The 6845-nt window shown below is 35.2% G+C and overlaps 1 long non-coding RNA gene across 1 annotated transcript; it reads right to left on the bottom strand.

The window, feature by feature from the left end:
- Nucleotides 1-636: 636 nt before the first annotated feature.
- LOC106055713 (uncharacterized) lies at nucleotides 637-6016 on the bottom strand. Its single transcript, XR_008774976.1, has 4 exons — nucleotides 5903-6016; nucleotides 5062-5137; nucleotides 2750-2815; nucleotides 637-1028 (listed from the first exon to the last, which is right to left on the bottom strand). It is a non-coding gene; the product is annotated as an uncharacterized LOC106055713 (long non-coding RNA).
- Nucleotides 6017-6845: the final 829 nt, after the last annotated feature.

Genomic DNA, 6845 nt, shown 5'->3' with positions numbered 1-6845 from the left:
CACCAGAAATGTTGTCATGGAGAAAATGTGCTTCGAGGATCATCCAGAAAGGTTGTCATGGAGAAAATGTGCTTCGAGGAACACCAGAAATGTTGTCATGGAGAAAATGTGCTTCGAGGAACACCAGAAAGGTTGTCATGGAGAAAATGTGCTTCGAGGAACACCAGAAAGGTTGTCATGGAGAAAATGTGCTTCGAGGAACACCAGAAAGGGTTCGAAGATTGAAGTAAAAATACAATCTGGTTAAGTCTTTAATTCTTGCTAATTTCACAACACAAACAAACATACCTTTGAGAGTGCAATTTCCTTGCTTTCTTACTGCTGACACCTTGTATGCCCTTAGTTTTGTTGTCTAAGATTAAAGATTATTTAAAATTTAAATTACTAAACATCATTATTTGAAATCCCTAATATTAGCTTGCACTTTCTATATGAGAGGCAGAAAGACAACTTTAAAAGGGCGTTAACTCGACGTGTATTATATAAATAGCTGTAATGATGTCCATTGAAATTTGACAGTTTATCTTTGAGAAACGGTATTTAAAAAAAAGTAAAGTGACCCTTTCAGATCTTGCGATCTTTAGGGCAGATGATGTAAAGGTCATTGAGAAAATAACAACTAGCTAATTGGCCACATTGCGAAAACACTGGTTTTACCGTTATAATATTTCAAAAAGATAGTAATTTCTATTACTAACAGGTGTGTCTGTGCTCTGCGTTACCCTCATGACTTTAATGTGTAATGTGTATCATATGATGACACAGAACTGATGTACTGCATTTTGTATTTTTAAATTAACTAAAACACTTGAAAGTTCAAAAGTAACATTAAAAAACATTTTAAATTGTGTTACTCTAAGAATGTGAATGTCTAATGCATAGACAGACGAGCATGTAGATATACCACTACTATTGGGCTGGATGGAGGACTCTAAAGTAGGCCTATCTTTTGGTTTGACATTAACAATATCAGCGTCATCTCTGTGCAGCAGACTTTCTGTTCTCTGGTGACCATGTAAAGAAAATACCTTAGGAAAAAGAAAGAAAAACAGATTATAATTATACAAAGGTTTGAAGGCGATAACATCAGTCACATTCCTTAACCCTCAAGAATATTTTGATCAAAAAGACTATCGCTATAGTTTTTACACGAAATTTATTTAAATTTAAGGATTGAAGGTATTGAACAGTTCCTCAATACTTCAATCTAATATACTTTGCATTATAGTCATTTGAGTTCGTATAAGGCGTAATGATCTATTTGTCTTTAGATGTTAAGTTATTTATCTCTGTTGTCATTTTAGTAGCCAATATTCAATTGATTACATACCATTCTATTCTTCCATCTTTCATGAACACAATGTGAAACATCTGTACCAACAATGTATCCAGAGTGACTAAAAGATTGTAAATATAAAGTTTCCCTCTCAGACCTTGTGATCTATGAGTCATCTGTTTCTATGGTCAACGGTTAACGAGCAGAGTGTCATCTGGCACCCGAAATCTCAGTCTTCACCGAGATTTGAACCCAGAAGCCCATTTTCGGCAGCCAAGCGCTTAACCACTCAGCCACTGCGCCCCTAAAAGGTTGCGGCACAGCAAATACTTTAGAACAATCTGAATTAAAATGAGCTCTACACTTGTAACAAGGAAAATATATAATTTAATCATAATTTTAAAAACGCTTCTCTTACTACACTTATAATTAAGTAGAGTTGTTTTAATTAGTTTGGATCAGTCATGTATTTTAATTTTTTAAAGATCTAGACTAACAATAATAAATCTGTGAAATTCGATTTTTTTTTCCAATTTTTTTATTTAACGCAATACCCTATCTCTTGTCTGGACCAGTTGGGAAGGGGAGAGGGAGATTGGGGTATATAGGTGAAGGCTACAAAGATATATATATATATATGTGTGTGTGTATATATATTAAGCGACGACCTAATTCTCTACAAAAAGTATAAATTTGACTAATTCAACTTATACCCCATATCTGTCAAGTACAATTTCTTTTCCTTGTTCGATACCAAACAAAATAAATGAATTACCAAGAATTAATTAAGAATTTTTTAAAACTGATACTTGTTATGTCAGGTGCAAGAAATAATTGTGCAACATTTCCAACTTGATCCGAGCTTGTGTGTTAGAGAAATAACGTTTACAAAAATATTACCAGAAGACAGAGCGAGTTCATATAAGCTTTGTAAAAAAAAAAACACGATAAAATTGTTCTAATTACTAATGAATACTTTGAATAGTAATACTTTTTTAAAATGTTTAATCAACGTTACACACTTTGTCTGAAGCAGTTATTGTCATTTAATATGTCAGGGGAGGTATGGCGAGAGTGAATATGTTACTTTGATATTTTGGTATAATAGTTATATCCCCTTGTTTAAGTACTCAAAGGTTATGAATGTGAATACTTGCACGTGTTATGAATTGAATGATTTAGTCTTCTTTGAATGTGCGAGAGTGTGTTAGTTAGTGGTCCAGGAAGGTTGGAAGGTTGCTTCTTGGACTGGTGGTTGTTTATTAATATTAATATTTATTGTGTATTATCTGTGTTCTATTGGATATTAAAGTTATTTCATGGAAAGTATTATTGTTATTCATGGAGTTGAAGTTTATTAATAATAAATAATTGTAAGTAATCAAGTAACCCCTAACGAGCCAAGCCAAAGCAAGCAAGAATAGAGCCCTGACAAGTAGAATTTTAAAAAAGATGTGATTAGTGTTCACTCACCATCCAAATAAAAAGAATAGAACTGCTCCTCATGTTTTAACGTTCAATGATCTAAAATCTAGACCACTGGAGAAAACAAAGAAGAGAGACGCTAACAGTTTCGTAACTTGTAAATAGAAAACACAATGTTTTGCCCACAGATCCGGCCTTTGGGGGTCGCTAGCAGGATCGATGGCCCAAGCCGCGCCAAGGCCCCATTCTTGAGGAAGCCCAGAGCGATATGGAGATTCTTTCGTCAGAATCCGCCCATCATGCAAATATGCTTCGCCTCTGCCCCCGATTCTAATATACCGTACCAATATATATTTTGACTGAAATACATCGTGTTGAATTTACATAATTTGTAATAAATCTTCAGATGTTCCTTCATTATTAAAGACTATTAGCGCCCATCCCAAACCTATGCAGAGCAGCGTAGAATGGCGGCTGGCATGGGTTAAAAAAAAAAACAAGACTATGAAGACTTTTGACTTGATTTGGAAAGACCCGCTTCAAAATGCACCCCTGACATATACACTCTCTCATATTTTGGGCCCGTTCATCTCCAACACTTTTTCATGTGACTGTGGAACCCTATTTTGAAGAGACACTCCCGTCATCAAATATCGCAGGTTAAGGTGGCTTTCGCATTAGATAATCATTCAATAAAATCAAGTTAAGTTCACATTGAACTATATCTTCGTATGAATTAATTCCCTGAATACATATGAATATAAACAATGAAATAATACTTTTAATGCATCTCCGTACCCTGAGGTTTGATGTAGTCAGTCTGCTTAACAATGCAATAATATCGGCAACACTTTCAATACGTACGCGTCTCTTCTTTTTGTATTATCGAAATATGACTGTGGTTGTTGATAGTTCGTAGTTCTTAACTTGTGATATTCATGCTGAAATAGGTCTGTGGTTGTTGATAGTTCGTAGTTCTTAACTTCTGATATTCATGCTGAAATAGGTCTGTGGTTGTTGATAGTTCGTAGTTCTCAACTTCTGATATTCATGCTGAAATAGGTCTGTGGTTGTTGATAGTTCGTAGTTCTCAACTTCTGATATTCATGCTGAAATAGGTCTGTGGTTGTTGATAGTTCGTAGTTCTTAACTTCTGATATTCATGCTGAAATAGGTCTGTGGTTGATAGTTCGTAGTTCTTAACTTCTGATATTCATGCTGAAATAGGTCTGTGGTTGATAGTTCGTAGTTCTTAACTTCTGATATTCATGCTGAAATAGGTCTGTGGTTGATAGTTCGTAGTTCTTAACTTCTGATATTCATGCTGAAATAGGTCTGTGGTTGATAGTTCGTAGTTATTAACTTCTGATATTCATGCTGAAAATACTAAAACTTTGTTTTTATCTTTCGACTCAGGACCGGACACAACAGAATGAGACAACATGTGTACCGGAAGCTCAAAATTGGAACCAGTGAAATCTGCCCATTTAGAGTGTCACCAGAGAATTCTGACCATGTCCTTCAAAACTGTTCTCTTTACCATGAGGCCCGTACAAGATACAGGCCCCATAACACCCCAATAGAAAGAAAACTATATAGAGAGATCCCTGATTTGGAAACCACTGCCCAGTTCATCTCATATATTGGTCTAGTCATCTGGACGCTCCAACGTATCATAAAAATTCTGTTTCCTACATAGATCACGCTCAATAGCAAGAATTACCAAATGTTTCAATCTATCTTCGAGAATTGTTGAGGCGCGAGAAGCTCTTTCACCAGATTCCACAATTATGGGTATTGCATAATGCCTTTTTTTTTTTATCGCGCGTAGGATTGGCGTTTTCCATATTTATGACAATGACAATTTTTTCGATATATTTCAGGAGATTTGTACGAGTTTTCAAAAGATTAAAATAATTTCCGGAGATTTCCAGGACTTTTTCGTATAGTTTGCAATATCAGGAGATTTCCAGGAGCTCCTGGTAAATCAGGAGGCCGCGGGAAATTTGTTATAACTTATAAAATGGTTTAGTTTAATAATTTACACCTAGAATTAGCGCGGGGCGTGTGAAAGTGCGGAGCCCACAGCGGTCGCATAGGTTGCTAGTGGCCTAAGGCCGGCCCTGCAAAAAGCGGCGTATGCTGCACCGTGGGTCGACTAGTATCGTGAATTTTTGTATCCAGACAAACTATCTTTGTAACCTTGTTGTATGAGAGAACATGGAGAATAAAATATAGCGTAGTAATGCCAGTCCTGACCAGGACATAAACCATATGGGCCCTCCGATTCGACAACTCCGCCTATCAGTAAAAATTACCTAGATCTAGCCTATGTCTATTTATGTACAATGTACACTTACCTTGTAATATTTTTTTTCTCAATTTCTGTCCGTTTTCGGGCTACCATTTGGATTGGGTTAAACAAGAAGTCGACACCTGCAGTTATTAATATATTTGTTTTGTGAGAACTTAAAGGGAAAAACAGAAGAAGCTCATTGTTTCTAATTCGTCAAACAATGGAACTTCGCTAATTGAATTTACGGGACAATATTGATTTACGCCCTCTTCCACTGATAGGGCTGTTATGGACCTGGTGTGGGCTTAGTCAGGTATTTGTCGTGTAAATTAAGAGAGTATATTGATAGAATAGGGGGGTCCCTAACAAAGGATGCATATTCTAATGGCCTAACCAAAAGGCTTAATAATATTTTAGTTTGATGTTCTTGTTTTATTTGCAAGAATTTCTTATAGTAAAACCTAATATATCGTCATCGTATAGAAAAAGTACATCTAGATTAGATTAGGGTTCAATGTTTTAGGCTATGTATCATTGCTACTTTACTTTAAAGTCTACTAACCTGAAGTAATGTCTCTATATAAAACGAAGTTATTAATCATGACTAATTGATAAATTAATCGGTCTATTTTTACATTGACTCGTGTTTTGTTAGGGGCAACGAATAATTGTGCAATCTTTCTTTTTGAGAATGGGTAGTGGGAAAAAAATGACTTGTAGGCCTAGGCCTATACAATTATTACCAAACATAAAGCCCACTTAAAGGACAAACAAATGGTTTATAGATTTAGACATGTTGCCGCATGATTGTTTCAAAATACTAGATCTAAGTGTAAAATAATAATATTAATTACAAATTCTATATTACAATGTTACTAGTATTTATTTATCTATGTTATTCTGACTGCTTAATATTTGAAACGAGCAGAGTCGGTCAAAGCTTTTTCCATTTATTCCGATTCTACTTCAAATTCCTCCTTGTTGCCAACTACAGAGCCCTCAAGTAATTTTTTTTTTCGACAATTGACAAGTAGGGAACAAACTCTTCCCTTCTTTTGTTCTTTCTTATTGATTCATTTGAACGGGTTTCAAGCTTCTAAATGTTCACATGATAATTTTTGTTTATCAAATCTATACTGTAGATATAGAAAAGACGTATATATTTACCCATACAAAAGAAGTATCTAATTCAAACAATTTGCAGCACTCAGTCCGCCTGGTTTATTCAGGCTAGAAAAATAAAAAACGCACATCCTCTTTTTTTTTTTTTCTTTCTTTTTCACCTTCTCTCCCAAACTCTGATCTCTCTTTCTCTTTTTTCTTCTCTCTGTCTGATTCTATCTGTCTCACTCTCTTTATCTGTCTTTCTCTCTGTCTTTCTCTCTCTGTCTATGTCTTGATTTCTTTCTTTCTCTGTCTCTAACTTTCTCTCTTTGTCTCAGTCCTTATCTCTTTCTCTCTGTCTCTTCTCTCTGTCTCGCTCTCTTTCTCTTTGTCTCTGTCCCTATTTCTTTCTCCCTGTCTATTTCTGTCTGTCTGTCTCTATCTCTCTTTATCTGTCGTTCTCTCTGTCTCTTTCTTTATCCCTTTCTTTCTTTCTCTCTGTCTTTCTTTCTCTCTCCCATAGTGTCTGTCCCTATCTTTTTATCACTGTCTCTCTTTCTTTGTATGTCTTTCTTCATTTCTGTCTCTGAGTCTTGACAACTTGCAAATTCTAAACTTAGAAACGTAAACAGAGACATTAAGTCAATCTCAGCTGTTCATTTAGTTGAATTTTTTGTTTGTTTGTTTGTTAATAAACACATTTCACATGCTAGTTACCTATTAGGCTTTATACTTTAATAAAAA

Source organism: Biomphalaria glabrata, chromosome 15 (assembly GCF_947242115.1).
Source record: "Biomphalaria glabrata chromosome 15, xgBioGlab47.1, whole genome shotgun sequence".
NCBI lineage: Eukaryota > Metazoa > Mollusca > Gastropoda > Planorbidae > Biomphalaria > Biomphalaria glabrata.
Note: the sequence above shows the minus strand (reverse complement) of the source record. Positions and strands in the feature narration are given on the sequence as shown.